This window comes from Podarcis melisellensis (assembly GCF_964234715.1).
Source record: "Podarcis melisellensis genome assembly, chromosome: 6".
Classification (NCBI taxonomy): Eukaryota; Metazoa; Chordata; class Lepidosauria; order Squamata; family Lacertidae; genus Podarcis; species Podarcis melisellensis.
In genome coordinates, this window is record NC_138538.1 from 67,415,803 (window position 1) to 67,436,279 (window position 20,477).

Genomic DNA, 20,477 nt, shown 5'->3' on the forward strand with positions numbered 1-20,477 from the left:
GTCAGTCCTCTCCCCACACTTTTACAGGTCCTAGATTTAGTAGCCATAGGCCTGGGTAAAGAGGAATGTTTTTGCCATGTAATGATGGTGCCAGGTGAGCCTCTCTGGGGAGAGCATTCCACAGTTGGGGAGCTACCACTAAAAAGGTCTGTTTCCTTGTTGCCACCCTCTGAACCTCTTGGGGAGTGAGGACAAAGAGAAGGGCCTTATATGCCAAATGCGGGGTCTGGGTTGGTTAGTATTGTGAAAGGCTGTCCTTTAGGTCCTGAGGTCCTGTAAGGCTTTATAGGTCAACACCAGCACTCTGAACTGGTGAGTGAGTTTTCATGATTCAAGTGTCTCCAAATCCCCTTTTCACTTGCTGTGGGTAGTGCAATATACATGCATTAAGAGGTAACCTTAGCATTAGGTCAAGGCATTGACTGTTCCACAGTCTTTTGTAGAGCGAAGAAGTAGGAAATCCAAAAACCTTGAATAGTTTCCATAAAGGTACTGCTTTGTGAGGAAGAGAGGCGAAGGGAGGGAGAGAGAAGAGGAGAAATAGAAGATGTCACATATGAAATTCATTTTCTTTCTAATGCATCTTTGAAAACTAGAAATAAGATTTCAAATATGTATTAATACTGGGGATTTCAGATAATGGAATAAGTATTCTAACATATTCCTTTAAATAATCTTTTTTTTTTTAAAAAAGGCCACTCTCTTTTGTCAGGCCTAGTTTGGGCTACCTTAAAGCTGCCTTCAATCAAAGTACAGCTCCTCATTAAGGGGAAAATTATTATTTAACATCCTCATTTTGCTTCCTCTCATGAATTATTTGCATTCCAAAATGTGCACAGCATTAGTTTCAGGGTAAATGCAAATATGACAGCGGGATTCCTCACCAAGCTTCTTTTTATTATTAGCTCTTTTTATGCTCTCCATTTATTATTCCCTCATCATTTTTCACATTGTATTAAAACGTTACCGTTTCCTAAAATAATAATATTTTCTTTCATTCGATAATTGCCCCAGCCTGGTTGACTGTAGTCTCTGTTGCAGACACTACCATCTGTAATTTGCAACAGTTTATAATAATTGTTCGTCTTTGCATAGAGGGAGCTCTGGAAATAGCTATCATGGTGCCTGAAAGCTTGCTTTCCTAGTGGGCATGTCATGATTCCAGGTGAAGGCCACATAGATGGTGGAGAGGCCAGACGTTCTGGTTGAGCTTAGACTGTGGCAGAGATACACCCTGCAGCCTGAAGATAAATTAATGATTTTATTTTTTAAAGAATCCTCCGTTTGCTTTAATGTTACACCTGCCATGTAGGGTTCTAAAAGGACAAATTTCTCCCTTGGAATTCATTCTCCAGAATTCAGAATAAAACCCCCTGATGACAACTATCCTTTATATTCTGATTCCAACATATGAAAGATGAATTATTGCAGAGAAGGCAGTTTAAAAACAATAACAACAGAATGCTTAATTTGGATGAAAGCAAGTTATCAGTGGCATGGTTTCTGCCAGGGCCTTATTTGATAAACTAGTTACAATTACTTTCTTTTTTTCCCGCCTTCCCCCCTCTTCCTGGTCATATTAAAAAAATTGGTAATAGATCTGACTAATTAAAGTAAACTAATAAAATCATTTGATCATCCTGATTCATGGCACTTCATTGTGCCAAGCTTCCCTGTTGACTCTCAAATTGTTATTGTGAAACCCTTCTGCATATATTACACAGGGGGACAGCTTGTATGTCGCTTCCTATCCTTTCATTGCTGTCCATCATTGAAAAATCCCTCAACACAATGGCAAATAACAGGAACGCGATGCCACTTAAACGATTGCCCAGCCATGTCCTTTTCCAAGAATGCAGCCAGCGGTTAATAATCTGAGAGGGTTTATTCCCTTTTCTGTGTTGATACTGGCAGTTTTGGATCAAATGTGGATTTGGAAGCGTGACTACAAAGAATCTGAAATAGATCAATCACACGGAGGAATAAGACTTAACATTCACAGACCCACAGAGCAGCGTGTAATTTTGTATCAAAACATCCTCTGATCATAACTGAATAGAAAAGGAGACTGTTTTAACTTCCATACAAAGCAGGCAAGGGTTGAGGAACAAATTGACCAAAGGCAACGTTTTCTTTAAAAAACCCCCACAAAAAACCCCAAACCAGAAATAAATTAAGGCTTATTCCATTGCTTTGGAGAGTGGCTTTTTTCTTCTTCCCAAACTTCCAAAATGGACACGACTATTTAAGGAGAATATGGCATTCTTTTTAAGCTGCAAACTTTGCCTACCACCCTGAGATGATGAATGCTTTGACTTTTATGTCTCCATATGCTTTTGGAGGAATGGTAACATAATTATTATACCTTCAGTAGGTCTGTTTATGCAGGTTGCAGGATGGATGTGATATAAAAGAAATATATGCATATGAATATGTGTCCATTCCCTTTGCTGGTTTTCTCAAGGGGTCTTGGGCTCTATTCCTTAACTCCATGGCTGATTATTACAATTTATTGATATTGAGGGGCAGGGGAATTGAGGCTGAAATACAGAGACATCCCAACTTCTTGGCTGAGTCAATATCTTCTTGAGCTCTTTTTCCAGATTGCAAGAAATGCGGTATTCAAGTGTCTTAGAACGTTAGATATTTTATTGACTTAGCGGTCAGTCCTGCCATTCTTCGTTTGTCTTTTCAACAAGTATTTTTTCCCCCTGAGCAACACTCCTGCTTTCAAGGATGTTTGGTTTATAAAGGACATTCTCGATATTTATCTAGCAGAAAATCATGATATCCTTGGCCAATAACCTGAGAGGACCATTAATCCTGGTTCTGTTTCCGACTGTTTTGCAACTTTACTTTCCCTCCGCCCATTGCTAGTCTTTAGTATTATCAACTATGTCTCTGGCAGTAGAGGCTACTCTGTAAGGCCCCACCAACCTCAGTCCGCCCCCACTTGCTTACCTTGTTGCTTACAGCCAATCCAGAGGCCAGCACTGCCTGCCTGTTTCCTCCTCTTTAGTCTGAGTGTTGCCATTGTAGAACTCAGCAGAGAGGATGGGGATAAAGCTCTTCAGTAGCTGGGTCTGCCTGTCATTGACTCTAGCTCCACCTGCTGTTGGTCTTCCAGCCTTCTCCCCTTCCAGTCCAAATGGGCATCACCTACCATGACTGATCCTTGGAGGTGGGTTTATCTGCCACATTGTCCTGGTAAACTGTTCCTGTCTGAGCAAAAGGAGGCATGGGAGGCGTAACTAAACTATATCCTATCTGCTCTTGTTAATTCAAACTAATCAGTTCATTATTTCAGATATGTAAGTCAGCTTATCCAGAGCTGCTTTATGCAGGCAAGCACCTTAACTGAGATTATTTATATATATAATTTGTTGGCATCCCCCTGTCTTGGAAGACAATAGAAGCATGCAAGTATAATAGAACATTAAAAGAGGTGGGGGTTTTTTAAAGACAAAAACTAAATAAATTCACTTAACATAGACAACAAAGGCTGCCTGAATTGTTAAAAAGGTCTATATTGCCTTCATTGCTGCCTCATTATTTCTGCCCATAAGCTCAGAATTAGTGAAGTTGAACAGAATTCAAAAATTGGGCAGCAATCTCAGCGAACCCTTGTTCATGTGTGGATGATGGTGCCTTGAACAGAGCACTTGAAGTTGGGTCAGTAGTTTACTGCACAGTCTCATTTTCAAATATTCCCTGGATCCAAGGCTTTCAAAGGTTCAGTGGCATCCAGGAACTATCTAAAGCACTCACATTAGAATAAACGTCACATCCACACCAGGCATTCAAACCACATCTAATCATATTTAAAGCACATGAGTTGTCCCAAAGAACCTGAGAACTGCGTTTGTTAAGTGGGCTGGGAACAGTAGGTTTGGGAGCAGTAAACTACAGCTTCCAGGATTTTTGTGAATATTTTTTTTGGGGGGGGGGAGTTGATGTGTATTAAATGTGCTTTAAAACTATGGTTTGGATGTGACCAAAATTGCAGCCTCTCTCTCTGCCCGACCCCCTGCATCTGATTTATAAAACTTTTTACAAGTTCAGGCAAGAGAAGAAGCCCTTTTACTGAGCTTGGCTGCTGGAAGCGTAATCAGAAAGTCTGCAGAAATGAGAAATGTAGAGTAGTGGCCATTAATTCCCCCCTCCGCCCCCAGTATGATTTTTACCTCCCTCACTATGTTAGAGAGTTTCGTTCCAGACTTGTAGCCTATGGCAGTAGGCTAGGGAGAATGCACTTCGGTGAGATATAGCTCATAAAAAAAGTGTGACAAATTGCAATGCCAGGGTTGTCTTGGTTGTTTGTGATGTATTGAAATTAAATCCCAGACCAGACAATAAGGGCAGTGACAGAACTTTGCTGTTTCTTATAGGTCCCCTTTACAAAGCCCATAATGAGAGAGACTCCGAAAAACTCAACACATCCTGAAGCAGAGATGACAAAAGCATCTATTCCAAGAAGGAAAAGCTGTCAGGAGTAAGACAGAGAGTGAGGGAAAACACACATGGCGAGTGTGGTCCCAAGAGCTTCTCTGCTTTACTTAGGAGTGTCCTTCTGTTAAGAAGAGCAGTAACTCAGGTGAGCACTTTATGCATTACAGTGGTGCTGGCAGAAAAATAGGTTCTTTGATTTATTCCTTGCCTAATTGAAAACTTGCTGTGGATGGTTTTCAGGAAATGAGTTACACCAGAGTGCGGCTTGAGCCTTATAAAGGCTGAGTGCCCATAAGTCTGAGAGGTCAAGAAAGTTTGGGCTTTCCATTTTGTTTGGTTTGTAGTTTCCAAGCAAAAGCTTTCAGGAAGGAGTCTTGCCAACCTTTTAAAATGTGATGGCTTGCTGATTCTTCTATCTTAGAGTAGCTTAGATTTTGGAGTGAGAGGAAGAAAGGGGAATCTATGAATATAATAAAAGCCCTGCTGGATCAGAAGGCAAGGCCTACTTTTTGTTCAGCATCGTGTTCACAGTGGCCAACTAGATACCTGTGGGAAACCCACAAGGAGGACATGAATGTAACAGCTCTTTCCCCATTTATTCCTCAAACTATCAGAAAGTAAGCATGCTGACTTCATTATGTGGGTGCTTACTAACAAATCACCTTTGGTTACAGTCTCTATAGATGCACTAGAAATGAGGCATCAACTCTCAAATTTCAGTTTGAGCTTACAGTGAAACTCCTATCCTTGAACGTTCAGCTAGAGAAGAAAACTACTCATAAAGTTTGCCCAGAGCCTTCTTTAAATAGGGCTATTATTTACAGCTTTCATATTAGTGTCTTTATCAGTAGCAACTTTTACTTAGGAGTATTCAGTATTAATTTCTGAAGCTAGCACAGTGGCTTGGCTTTCTAGGGGGCTATCTTCTGCTTTCTTTCCTTTTAAAAAATGGGAGCAATTATTTGTGCTTATGAGAGCAGTGGGAAATGCAGCAAGCTAAATAAAAAACCAAGGGAAAAAACCCATCAGATTAGCCACAGGCAAATTACAGAACAGACACAACCCCAATGCACATTTGCTCTAACTATCCTGCTGCTGACCTCCTTTTTAAACTGGCCATTTGATTTATTTGAATGGATGAATCACCTTGGCAGAGCTTTTCTCCAGACCATGTTCCGAGTGTGTCCTATTAAAAAATACTAGTCAATATCTTTGTAATATCACACACACACACAAGCAAATAGTTTTAACCGATGTTACTTCTTAGTAACACTGGAAAGCCCCAATATTATTCAAAAACTGCACCTGAGTTCCTCTCTGAGATCAGTTCCTCATATTAGGGCTTAGAGCAGACTGAGATCAAAGTAAGGGCACAGGTGTGTTGATGAGGGATTGGGAGAAATTCAGTTCAGTTTGTACCCCAGTATGCTTCAGTGATGTGAGTGACCAGAGGTCAGGTGAGTGCTACTGCCTGAACCCACCATCTACTACTGCCTTCTGTGAAGTCCTCAGACAAGATTCCCTCGGTCTAGATCAGATTGGCTCCCGATAGTCCATTGCATACACTGAAGCTGTTGGTTTGTGTTCTGTTTCAGTTTCTTCCCTGTTTGGACTCTTTGCCCATTTCTGAACACAAAAATACAGTGACCCACTATGTAGCAGACAGAGCCCAGTCAAATGTTTGAAAGTTTAAAGTGTTTTATCAAATTATGGCATTTCAAGGAAAGGGAAACTTCAGGCAAAATTTCTGAAAGGCTTAACATTTCCTCCCTCAAATCAAGTGATGTATACTCTACAATTTCTAACAGTTCTTTGTCAGGGCAAACTATTATTGAAAATTATTTTGAAAATGCAATAGCCTTTCTCTCCCCTTTCCCTCAAGGATTAAAAAAAATGATCCTGAAACTGCAAAAGTGGTTTCAGTATAGTTTTCACAAATTACTAAATCTGTCATATTAATCTGGCCAGAGTAGCAGCTGACTTGATCCTCATCCCTCCATTTGAAACAACTGCAGGACAGAAAAACGTACAGGATAGCAGGGAAGCAGAGTCTTGTCAACAGCATTCATGGCGTCCAATATATTTTATTTCCTGAGGCAGAGAAGCAAGGAGCATCACTCACTCAACAAGGTGCAAAGTACCCATGGATAGGGATTGATGGAACTGACAATTTTGGACCTCTCAATTTCTCATTTTTTTCAGTCTGAAATTCACTCCGGTGAATTCAGTGAATTTTCAGTTCAGACTCAAAAAGTATGAATCCAGTAGTTTCTCATTAAAATGCAAACAAAATCAATGTTGTCACCCAACCCTACAAGGGGCCAAACCACATCTTATTCTATGCCTATCAGCTTGTTTTAGCAGAAAAGTCCCACAAATTTCTCCCCGCTCTGATTTCCTGGCAGTAAAAATACAACAACAATACATTAAATAACAATTGATGTTCTGCCCTTTCAAGGGACCCAAATTTAGCTGCCTGAATCAGCTACCTCATTGTGCCCAAATGCTCAGGCCAGCTCTGACAGTAGTACCTTTGCCACTGTTGCAAAGACCTTTCTCTCTGTTAGTGATAGGACTTGATTCCGAGTGAATTCACAAGGCATTCATCTTTGGTAATAAGCAAAACGAACTGCATTTCTGGGTAGAAAACTCTTCCTCGAGGAGTGAAGAGCTGAGTGGCTCATTTGTTCCTATGGCTTACTGAAACCTTCTAAAGCAAAAATTTCAGTTACCATCCTTAATTGCTGCATCAAGCCCTTTGTATTCTGACTCATGAAAACATGTTTAAAATTCTTGAGTTAGCCTGATGACGAATGACTTTTCCAGCTCTGAGCACCTCCACCACATTGCTGACAACAGGCGGCTCAGAGCACTTTGACCCTCAGCTGATTATCTGTGGCTTGACAGTAGTGTCGACAAAAAAGACAGAAAATTAGCACTTTTGAATGCCTATTTTGCATTCTTCAAGTACATTATTAGAAAGCTTTTGTCAAAAGTGGCAGACGACATGATTGTAGTGATAATAAATGCTCTTTGATTCAAACAGCTTTGTGTTTGCAATACACCCCAAACGAAGATCTCATTTGTTCTGCTACCAACAACTAATCTTTCCAAGTTGTTTTCATTTTATTTTTGTGGGTTTTTCTTTCTTTCTTTTTTTTAAAAAAGGGGGGAGCAGCCTTTCAATGCCCAAAGAGTTGTGTATAAGCTTCAAATTCATTTTTCTTTTAGGTGCCATGGTAATGAAAGGATTTTAATCATTGACATCGCTATGTGAATTATTATTACAGAAACCCCTGCTGTTGAGTTAGACAAAATTAACCCAGTGTATGGGGCATTAAAAAGAAGGGGGAAAAACTCAGCTAATTAGTGAGCGAATAAGAACAAAGAAAATGGGAAAACAAAGATGTGGAGAGGAAAGATGCTTAGGTAAGAGGCTCTGTCTGCCTTTCCAAACATTGATCTTTCTGTATGGAAACCTTTTCACTCACTGATTCATTCCATTAGAGTTGAGTTGTTTTGTGCGTGTGTGTTTTGTTTGTGGTTTTGTGTGTTTTTTTTTGAAAAAAAAACCATTTTGTAATTAGTTTTCTGAAGCCACAGTCTCTCTCCCTCCTCTTTCAAACTGTTGAAATCCAAAGGCTCATAATAGAAAATGGAAGATATTCTAAAATGCTTTTAAAATTATTTCCCAGGCGATCAATATTGGAGGCGTATGGTAATTCTCTGGATTATTCTAGGAAATTATATGTGTCTCCTCCTTTTGCTCACATGACAGGATCATCTAACTAATATAGCTCGGCTTCGTTGGAGGAAACCATTTATCTGGATGAAATGACACCGTGATCCAGGTTGCAGGTCCCACATGGAACACAGAGAGCAAGTCATAGGTTTAAATCACTGCATGGCTTGCATTTTTTCTGCAGCTAGTCATGCTGGTTTCCAATGGGCAATGCATCATGCTGCTGATGTAAGAGCCGAAATGAAGACAATCAACCCTGAGAATCCACCAGAGAAGTATTCATGCTGGGCGCCATTTGTTCCTAATTGCTCTTTGTAAGTTATAGTTTGAGATAAAGCTCCCAAAATGGAATAAACACAAAATAATAATTAAGTCTGTTTCTCTTTTTGAGCCTGACAAAGGCTTTTTATTTTTTTATTTTTTGTGTGTGGTGAAATTCTGCTTGCTCTCTCTCTCCCCCCCCCCCCCCGGTGCCCTGCTTCCTGCCCTGCTCCTCTCCCCCATCGCCACCAATTGTGGCTTTTCTTTTGTGCATATCAGGCTGAGATCTATCTCATAAATAACATTGGAAAATATTTGCTGGGTTTTCCTTTCTAATCCATCATTTTGTTTGCATTGCAAATGTAGAAAAACAATCATCTAGTCATTTTGTGAGCTTGTAATTTAGTATTTCAATAATCTTGGATTGTTGAAAGGCTTGTGGAACAAAGCGACATTTTGTGACTCTTCTTTTTCTTCAGGAGGAAACTGTCCCCAAGAATTATATACGAGTGCAGGCTTTCTAATTGTGTGGTTTTGAGAATCTCCAGGTGATGGGACACCACAGGAAAGAAGGTACACAACACAGTTTGGTGGAAATAATATGTAAGCTATCATCAGCCGTCAGTGGAGTGGGGCAGCAGCACTTATCTGTCATCACCGTGGCTTACTGGAAATGGTGAGGTAGTGGCAAGTTTGGTGTGGTGCTAAGCCTGTTTTGAAACAATCTGCCACACCCTGAATTCCACTTTCAGCACAGCTTGTTGTTGTTTAGTCATTCAGTCGTGTCTGACTCTTTGTGACCCCATGGACCAGAGCACGCCAGGCACTCCTGTCTTCCACTGCCTCTTGCAGTTTGGTCAAACTCATGTTGGTAGCTTTGAGAACACTATCCAACCATCTTGTCCTCTGTCGTCCCCTTCTCCTTGTGCCCTCCATCTTTCCCAGCATCAGGGTCTTTCCCAGGGAGTCTTCTCTTCTCATGAGGTGGCCAAAGTATTGGAGCCTCAGCTTCAGGATCTGTCCTTCCAGTGAGCACTCAGGGCTGATTTCCTTATGAATGGAGAGGTTTGATCTTCTTGTAGTCCATGGGACTCTCAAGAGTCTCCTCCAGCACCATAATTCAAAAGCATCAATTCTTCTTTATGGTCCAGCTCTCACTTCCATACATCACTACTGGGAAAACCATAGCTTTAACTATATGGACCTTTGTTGGCACAGCTAGGAATGAACAAATATGTCAATTTCAGTTCTCTAAGGTTCTCATTTTACCAATCCTAAATTGAGTTTTCCACATTTCTGCAGCAATTTGCTTTTAAAAAAAATCGCAAATTTCTCCTAATAAACACCTTTTGTATCCAGATTTGCTTGCAGAAAATTGTAATATATATGGGTTAGTGTGCATAATTTATTGAGGTGGTAGTTGCCACTATTTCCACTATTGAAGGAGATTGTCACCAGGGCCGTCTTTACCCAGGGGTGCAAGGGGTGCGGGGCACCAGGGTGCCAAATTCTGGGTGGCTCCAGGCGCCCGCCGCTGAAGCCACCTAAGCTCTTAACTATCTAAAAAGTAAAGGTAAAGGACCCCAACAGTTAAGTCCGGTCGCGAACGACTCTGGGGTTGCGGCGCTCATTTCGCTTTACCAGCTGAGGGAGCCGATGTTTGTCAGCAGACAGTTTTTCCAGGTCATGTGGCCAGCATGACTGAGCCGCTTCTGGTGAAACCAGAGCAGAGCACGGAAACGCCGTTTACCTTCCGGCCAGAGCGGAACCTATTTATCTAGTTGCACTTTGACATGCTTTTGAACTGTTAGGTTGGCAGGAGCAGGACCGAGCAACAGGAGCTCACCCCATTGCGGAGATTCAAACCGCTGACCTTCTGATCGGCAAGCGCTAGGCCACCCACGTCCTTCTTAACTATCTACCTGTTATGAAATAACAATTTTGATCAAGCTAGAAAAACAAAATACTAATATTCCTAGGTATTACCAAACTGTATACCTACTGTTTCACTAAAGGACTTTCAACTTTGTGCGCTCATTTACCAAAGATGTGCCACGCCAGTGGCGGTGCTTGTGATTCACAACGGTGGCGCTTGTCAGACGAGTCAACGGTGGCGCTTGTCATTCTCCACTGCGCCATGCACGCGAAATTAACTCCTCCAAAATATTATGTTATGTATTGTATTGATCTGCTATGTGGCAGTGGGGTCAGCGGCATCTTTGACACGCCTGCTCTCGCACCGCCTGCCTGCCGGCAGCATGCAAACCACGCAAGATCAGTCGTGTCAAAGGTGCCACTGACCCTGAGTGAAACATTGCAAATTGTGTTTTAATTTCATCACTTACAGTTAAATTCGTTTAGAGAAATCTTTTAAAAAAGGCATGGTGTCTGACATAAGCATAATATAAGTCAATTTGGGGCTAAACTAAATTTGGGGGCACTGGATGGATCTTTGCACCCCGGTAGTGCATATGCTAAAGACGGCCCTGACTGTCACATACAACATGGGGCCCCTATCCACAAGAACTGTGATAGCTTTTTCACACCACAAACCCATTGCATTAGTTCCCTTGTGATCACATGGTTATGTGCAATGCATCCCCCCCCCGGATCCCCCCCAGTACTGGCACCTCTTTTTTCTTGAAGAAAAGCACTAGATATGTGACTTATTCTGGCATAATTGCAAATAGAGTGGATGGATCTGTCCATTTTGGTTCTCTTCATTTCTCATATTTTCAGCCTTAAAATTCAGTGCTCCATCTTTCTGCAACAATTTGCAATGCGAAGAGGGGAAAAAACCCCCAAGAGAATTTATCAGCATTTTAGCATCAGTTTCTCCTAATAAGCACAAATTTTAATTCAATTTTGACCAATGTACACGTTTATGTAAAGCTAATTTCCCTAATATAATGCATTTTTGTATACTGTTTTCACTAATATGTGTATTCTTTATGCACACGTTACCTTAGTATGTACAGTTCTGTGCACGTTACTTGACTGGAGAACTGTGTTGCAAAATTCAGAGAAGTTCAAATTATGAAGGATGGCTCTTTTTTTGGTTTGCATATTGCTTTGGTAAATGCTAATTTGGTAGGTTTGCCTTTAAATGTGAAGTTAATTGAATTCCTCCCCCCTCCATTCTTAATTGCAAATCTGATAATGACATCGTGACCCCTGAGGCACCCTCTAAGAGCTGGTGTGCTGCAGTAACTAAGAGTGTGGGCTGGGAAGTCTCTGGTCTAAATCTTGCTTAGGCAAGCCACTGTTTTGTTGATCTCTGACCAACAGCCCATCCGCAATATGGGTGCAATAATACGGACCCACATTTCAGGCTGTTGCAAATATTACAGAGACAGTATGCCTAAAGCATCATATAAATCCCTGGCTGCTGCTCTCATATAGTATGAAGAAAGAACATGTGACATGCAGCTGTTTCCTACATCATATTTTGATAGCAAGCATTTAAAAGAAGGATGGGGAAAAGTCATACCAGCAGCCCTCTGCAGTTGAATTGGCAACTATTTAATAATAATAATAATAATAATAATAATAATAATAATAATAATGCAGCTGCCAGGGAAAAGATCATGCATGCACCCACCCACCACCCTCTTACACGGCAGCATCCAAATTTAGGGCTAATCCACTACCACATTTCTTAAACTACCAGGAAGAGCACCAGGCAGCATTAATCCTCTCATGCTGTTACTCTCTGCAGTGTAGTACCCCATGACTTATTCCATCATGACTGCCACTTCTTTTAATAGACTGCTTGGGAATGTCCCACGAGACCCACTTATGGTGGAAGGCTTAAGCTCTCCATTCACAGTCTTAAGGAAAGACATTTTAGTCTTAGGGTAGATTAAACCCCCGGGCTAAAAATAATAATATGCAGCTGTGGATTAAACCCCTTGATTAACCATACATAATGTCACAATCTTCCCTTCTAGTTTTCAGTTGTGGGGCCACGGGCCATTGCATCTAGCCCCTGGTGAATTTAGCACAGGGGAAGGGGAAAGTGTGGGTCTTCGGCGCTGCACAATTTATTAATATGGTGCTAATTGATGCTAGTTTGCAACGCTTGGCATCCAAACTCAGTGATTCCATAAGACAAATCTTTGTAAGAAGAGGTGTGTGTTTCTTTGCAGTGGATGTCTATAAGCTGAATGCTGCCCCCCCCCCTGAAAAAAAACAGACCAGGAGATTTGAGTGGTGAAGCGAATATTCAGAATTAAGATAAAGCTTATGCACTATTTACGACGGCCTGCACTGGCGTAGAGTTTTATGTGGGAGACGTGGTGAATTTGAATAAGGAGTGGTGGATGACTCAAGCTTGTATCATTCATGTTTGCCTTCATTAACTGTGTGATAAAACTGAATCTACACTATGAATAATGTTTTTCTCCCTCAACCTGTGAGTATGTTTTATTTCATATTCTGCACTTGTTTCCCCTTCACTAATATTGATGGAAGTTCCTACAGGCTATGAATTCATTATATGCATAGATATTTGCTGAGTGAATATGTGTGAATAAGTTTAGAGCTCATGATTATTGTCTCCCTAAAATAAAACGCACAAACACACACCCAACAGGAGGTTGGTGGGGGTTTTTTTGGATGTGAGGAAGAAGGAGACACCTTCTCACATCCAGCTAGATAAATTAGTTCACTGACATCCAGCCACTAACACCTGAATAGTTACATTGAGCAGATACTATTCTGAAGAGAAGAACAAATAATTCATGCAACTCTCAAACCAGGATTACACACGGCTTGGTGATGTATTATCTGTGATTTCTGGTACATAGTAAAACAGTTGTGGGATTGCTTTGTCATACAAACAGCCTCCAGTTCTTTTTCCAAAAAAAAGCACACGCACTTTACTTCACCACTAATGATCCATGAAACAATGCCTGTTAACATCGAAAAGCTAGGGTACCTGTCATGCAGCTAACTGGCCATTTGCTCAAAGAGCACTGTGCACATCTGAGCATGCTTTGAAGTACCCTAAGCCCATTGATTTCTAAGTTCCAATTAAATCAGTTGAAAGCTTACCTCTTGGTAAATGTGCAACTATCCCAAAAGTATGTGCGACTATCCAAAAAGGAGAAAACAATGTATTACAGTTGGGATCCAAAGAACGGAAAAATTCGTTCTGCATTGTCGAGAGCAGGGGTGTCAACTTGAATAAAATATTGTGGGGGCCCGGGTAAGCCCCGCCCCACATAACTGATCCTATGACACAGTGCACACACATCATTTGAATGGGAATGCCCATCAAGTTTCTGGGGGCCCGGTCCCCTCAAATATTTTATTGTGGGGGTTGAAGCCTCCACGGCCCCTAGGAGTTGGCTCCTATGGTCAAGGGTTTAAAAAGGAGTTCCCATGTGCCTTGCCACTTTGGAAACTGAATGATTTTCTCAAAAGCACCTTATCTGGGGCACAGACAGTTGATGATTTTCAGTGTGAGAGGAAAACCCAAAATTCCACTGGGCAAGTCCCGGCTCATGCTAATGTATATATATATTTCTGGTCTTAGTATGAATTGAATTATCAATGCTTATCTCAGAAAGTTCCCAAACCCAGGCAATACTTAGATTGTTGTCTTTCTCTAACTCTCCGCCCCCACCACAAACCCAATTATCTAAATGGAAATCCACCTTGAAATTTTCATCTTCGCTCAGCTGCACAGCATAGCAACTACCATTTGCTATTATGAGCCCCATGGAAAAACAAAACAAAACAAATACTTCTTGGCTGACAAATTAGTATTGTTTGGTGCTAATATCAGCAATTCAGCATTTGGAAGAGTTACTCTCTGGGGGGAAATAACATGTTGTATAAGCCACTGGAGAAACAAGGGAGGCTGTTAATGGGTGTTGGCTGCACCACACACATATTGTGCTCAATACTGTTCACACTGCCGCTGACTCACTGCCAATAGATGTGGAAGTAATTGTCAACAAGATTTATTGTTTCCTTCATGTTTAGCCAGTTAGAGACGAAAGGTTGAAAGAGTTCTGTGGAGTTCACTGCAGACTTCTACTGAACCATAGCAACACATACTGATTATCACTAATGCATGCTCCAGAAAGATCGCCGCATCTTTGGAGGCCTTAAAGTCATCCTTCTTGTCAGAAGCAAAATCTCTCCCACTACCCTTCGTACTTTCCCCCCTCCTCTGAGATCAATATTGTGGGCTTGGCTTTAGTTCTCAGTTTGCAAATGAGCTATTTCTCCCCCCCTCCCCTTGTTCAGCAGCCAAACTGGACATAGAGATGCAGTGTGTTTGGTAGTGAGAGAATAAGACAAAGGATTAGAATGATTAAAACCATGACAGCTGCCTTGAAAAGGCCTCATTTACAGTGTAGGAACTCCAGAGAGAGAGTGAGTGAGAGAGAGAATATTCAGAGCTAGGAAAAGGCCATAACTTCCTCACATGGATGGCAGTAAGCACTGACTCCACAGGTGGAGGATAGGAAGGTGGGGCAAGAGAAGGTGGTGGGTAAGTCAGTGCGGTGCAACTACAACAATAGAGTCAATCTGTGGTGCTTCTGCCAGTGCAACTGTACTGTTCCAACTTCTCTGCCACATCACCCCTTCGTCTCTGGGAAGCTAGCATAGCTGCTCCACCCTACCCAGTGAGCTGCTTCTGGTCAGCCCTCCTCACTCATCTCTCTTCATTTTTCTGTCCAGCAGCAGTGTCTAACCAAGTGCTCCAAATATATTCCATGACATTGGGAAGTAGTCCACTAAACTGATCTACTGGGGCAAGGATTTTTGACTACACAAAGGAACTTCCCTTTCCTCTCCTTCATGTGCTTCCTGTTCCCCTTTTAAATCTGTTCTGGGGTTTCCCCCAATCCTACAAAAGAGTAGCTGTGTCAATCTCTTACAGAAAAAGCAACCAAATAAAAGCACTCATTTATTATGGCATAAGCTTCCATTTCATCTGATGTATGAAGCATTATCCTAGGTTGCAAGTATTGTTATTATTACATTTTTATTCCATTTTTCCTCAAAGGACATCAAGGTGGTGTGCATTCTCTTCCTCCTCTTCCTCCTCCTCCTCCCCATTTTAACCCCCAACAACCCTGTGAGGCTGAGAGAGATTTGAACCCTGGTCTCCTACTTCCCAGTCTAGCACTCTAGCCACTCCACTCCACTGGTTCTTGAATGAGGATGGGGGAGACTTGTAAACAGTGTGGTCAGAGGGACATCAAATGCAGCAAAGTACATATGGTGATAATTGTTGCCATAGTAACCATGACCATTCACAAAAAAGACAGAAGGTTTTTGTGAATGATGAAGTGGACTGTAGTCTGCAGAAGCTTATGCCACAATTAATATGTTGGTATTTGAGATGCCTGAAGACTCTTTGTTCTTAGTGTTTTATATTTACAGAGTGCCTCTTGAGCTGTAAAGCATAACACAGCGAATACAGTCTAGTTACTCTACTACTGATTTCCATGGTCTTAGCCAAATTAGTGCCAAAATATATAATTTTCGGCTTAACTCCACTTTAAATGTATCCTTGTGCTTGTGGTTTGTGAACAGATCTCCTCTGCATTCTTCCCCATCCATATACTTTAGACCCAAGTAGAAAAGTGTTCACAGAACCACTCTCTCTGGTTAAATTAGTGGGAAAGCCCATGAGGGCCTGAGAAATTCATCTCTCTGAACCTGCAGCGGACTGCCAGAGAGGAAGCATTGCCTGTTCTGATGACTCATCTCACCTTTGACATTGCCAAAGGAGATGCACCATGGAACTGTTATTGTTTTGCATGCAGACAGGTGCCTCAGAATATCAGTCTACAGCCCTCATGTCAAAATTCTGCACAGTAAACCTAATAACTGTCTGACTTGTTTATCTGAAAAGGGAAGCCTTTTAAAGGAATTCGCTATAAGCATTACCAAACTAAAATAAATAAATAAATGCATCCTTCCCAACAGATAACCTTCCTTGAAATTCTTTTGGCATTTCCAGGCATTGGTGCACCTGTTTTCAGGAATTATCTGTGTAACGGAAGACATCTGGGTAAAGGACAAAAGAAGTGTGTCAGGAATCGAAATACTCTATGGCTGATGGTAGTCAGGATTGACTGGGATGGCAACTGCTGTGAGCTATCCTAACAACTGGGAGGAAGTAAGTGGGTTGGACAAGGAATCCGTTTATCTCAGCGTTGTTGACACAGCAAGTCAAAGCATGTGGCCTTATTCTCTTCCTATGCACAACGAGCAACAGTGTAGGAAATCTGAACCCGCACATTTGTAATGATCAGTATTCATTTCCCTTCATGATGTTGATCATTTTCAGCTGTCCCTACAAGGAACTGATAGGTGAACAACAGACCAAGTGTTTTAGGCAGGTCTCTCTCTGTCTGTGCATGTGCATATATAAACAATCAAAATATTGAAGTTGTATGCACAACACACATTCAAAGCACATGACTTGCCTGGAAGAATCCTAGGAAATCTAGTTTACCCCCACATAACTGCCATTCCCAGCACCTTGAAGAAGCTACAGCTCCCAGAATTCTTTGGGGAAAGTTATATGCTTTAAACACATGGCATATATGCAGCCTGACTTGAATAAGCAGAAATTCCTTGTCAAGAATGGGTAATCTATGACGCATATGAATTTTGCAAATTAGCACACATTTTTCATTTTCATGGGGCAAAGGCACATATGTGGCACTGAAGTTCCAGCAGGGCCACCAGAAATTGCCCATGCATATTAGAATCAAAGGTGACAAAAAAAATGCCTTCAAAATCCTCCACCGAATACCACATCTGAATTTTGTCCCTGAACTTATTAATATGTCTAACTCAGGATGTAACATGGTAAACGGTTAAGAGCAATGCTGTGTGGACAACCCCCACTCAGTGTTTGTATCAGAGACAATGAGGTGCCCAGGGTTCATGACTATTGGAAACTTGCCCAGTATTTTTTTCTGACACTCAATCAGGAATGCTAAAAAGCAGCACTAAGTGTGTATTAATATCATGCATTATGTCATAACTACTAACTGTATTGCACAATGCAGGCTATAGCAATATCATTAGAGATAACTACCACAACCCTCTCAAGCGCCTATACCTGAATGACCTTCTAAGCTCAGAAAGCTAGTGGTAATTTCCCACTTTTACAGAAGCAAGAGGCTTTGTAGACTGGCTAATCTGAAGCCTAATATTTTACTTAAGATTGGGAGAGGGAAAAAAATATCAGCTTTAATTATTCTTCTGAGTGTTGGCAAAACAGTTTTATAGATATAGTTGAGAATATTGTCAGCACATATCTCTGTGCCGGATAGCAATTGTGTCTTTGTTGTTATATGTAATTGCTGATTAGAGTAGCACTAATATCTGTAGATATTTTCCATGGGTATTTCCAAAATAAATAATTGTTTATAACTAATCTTGCCTTATCTATGTGCCTGAATTTATTCAAGGGCCCCATGGTAATATTTAACTGCTGATTATTGCTCCTTGTGTTCCCTTTTGTGTACGCGCGAGCATACAAACCGATCTGTGGAAAGGTTAATAAAGACAATGAATTTTAAGTGAATACAGGAGAAAGCAAATATTGAACTCATAAATACGAGTATAGTGACTAGAGATTTGATCTGAAGAGGTGTTGTTTGGAGAATGCTACTAATGTGACCAGTTTCTCCAATCAAATTCTTCTAGCATTCTCATGAATACATACCGACTGAGATTTGATTTATGATAATCTTTGCTCTAGGGAACAGTCAGATTGACTCCTACAAACTCTTACAAAAGTTGAGGAGCAGCCCACAGCACCAGAAGACTCCAGGCTATATGACCAACTTCAAGCAGGGAATCTGCTGGTGGGAACTAATAGCGATCTAGGCTTCCCTATCACCATTGGCATGCTTTAGCTTGCTATATATGTGACATGCCTGATATTTTTCTGTGTAAGATGACCCCTAATTTTGGTAGCCCAAAATTAAGAAATCAGTATTTTAAAGTTGTTCAGCTTTTTTTTTTTTTTTGGGAAAATCACCCCCAAAAGTTGTTGAGCATTGCTTCCACCAGTGATAACTGATGCCTCGTTTCTCCAGCAAGCTCCACAGCCCTGAGTCCGGCACTCGGTGACTCAGGAGCTGCCAGCTCACCCCAGACTTACCGTATAAACCTGTGTATAAGATGACCCCCAATTTTTTACTTTTTTTAAAACTTAAAAATGGGGCTGGGACATCATCTTGTACACGGAAAAATACAGTATATATGTCACACACAAAAGCAAGTGTGCATGACAGCATTATTTTGGAGAGCTGCCATGAATGAATGAATGAATGAATGGTTGTTGTTTTTTTGAAGCCAAAGCTCACCAGAGCTCAGCTTTGGCACCTTCCAGGTGGGTGCCATTGCCATTCTAAGAGAATAAGGGAGAAGCTCATGGTGAGCTCCAGCTCCTCTTTTTTCTAGAAAAATAGCACTGAATGAATGGATACTTGCAAATTAAGTGAGAGGACAAGCACAATTCTGCTAGTCTGACTTCACATTTTATTTTCACTTATTTACGTCAATTAACTGGCAATAAAATCTCTAAGCAGTTTACAAAGAATATAAAGTATGCACTAAAATTGTCAATGAAAATCAGTGTTTGAAACATTTGAAAGATATATAAAAAAAAAACCAAGTATGATATTCGACTAAGTGTTGCTCACAGTAGACCTGTTGAAGTTAATTAACCTAACTTGGCCACGTTCATTAATTTCAGTGGGTATACTCTGACTAAAACTTAGTTGAATGCCCAAATTGAATAAAACTGAAAGTTAAAATTATACATTATAAGGTAAAATTACAGATTAAAATACACACTGTTTTTACATGTCCTGGTAGGCATCTGTCTTGTGTCAGAAGACTACACTGCGCCTCAGAATAGCTCCACTCAACCCACAACCTGCAAGTAGCCACTTAAGAGTATCTTAGCTCCAGGCCCAGACTCTGAAACCTTGGGAAATTAAGTAAGACTGTCAGCCAATTAAATCACCATGTGGCTTTAAGCAATTAATCGATCCTCTAAATCAATGTTTAAAACTCCATGCTAAAGACTCTCACTGCAACCCTTTTATAGATGACAGTGTTCGGGGAAGGGGGGGGGGAGAATCTCTGCTTTTTCCTGAGATGAAGAGACTTTGGGGAGCTGCCGCTACATGGCAACAGAACTCAAAGCAATACTTGTCACATGCCTCTAAATTAGAAAGACTCACTTCTTCTTCCCGACTACCATGTGTGAGAACTCGAGCGCTCACAATTGGCTTTTACTTGCTGCTCGTCTTGCTGTGCTATTCCCAACCAAAATGGCCATACAGTCAGATGCTCTGCAGTTTTAAGAGTAGCAGAGAGCAACTGAAAACAAAGGAAACAGCAGAGAAGCCAGTTAGGCCTCAGATGTGGCAATTTGGAAGCCCAGGCAGCCGGTTCCAGTTATTCTGAACGTTATTTTTAGCCTGTTGAAGGAGGGGGAGGGAAGCAATTAAGTGGTTAATCACACAGGCTAATCAATTAATTCTTTCAGCCACGGTGTTAAGAAATCATCTGGTACTCAGTCCGATGTCTGAGCCAGGCACCATGACAGCTTAGACACTGCTCTCAGTAAATTGGAAGGTAATACAAGGATAAAGCTTGGCATTATCGGCAGTAATTTCAGAGAGAATCAGGCCAAAAGGGCCACACAAACGCTGAAATCAGGCCTTCAATTGCTCGCCTCATGCTTAAACAGTTCTGCATGATGCATACGAAATGAATGTAACCTGGCTACAGGCGATTATAGAAATAGACGGAGAGAGTGCATTGGTGTTAAGCTGAGCAATTTTGGTTTATTGCAGGTTGTGCCAATGGATATCTTTGGTTCAAAATTCATCAGGCAGCGGCAATCTGAGGTTTGCATCCACACCCCTTCCTCAGACACACTTAAGAACACAGAAGGGCATCTTCTGCATCACTCTGGGTACAAGGTTACCACTGCTGCTGTGCTGAAAAGGCCTGCTTGTTT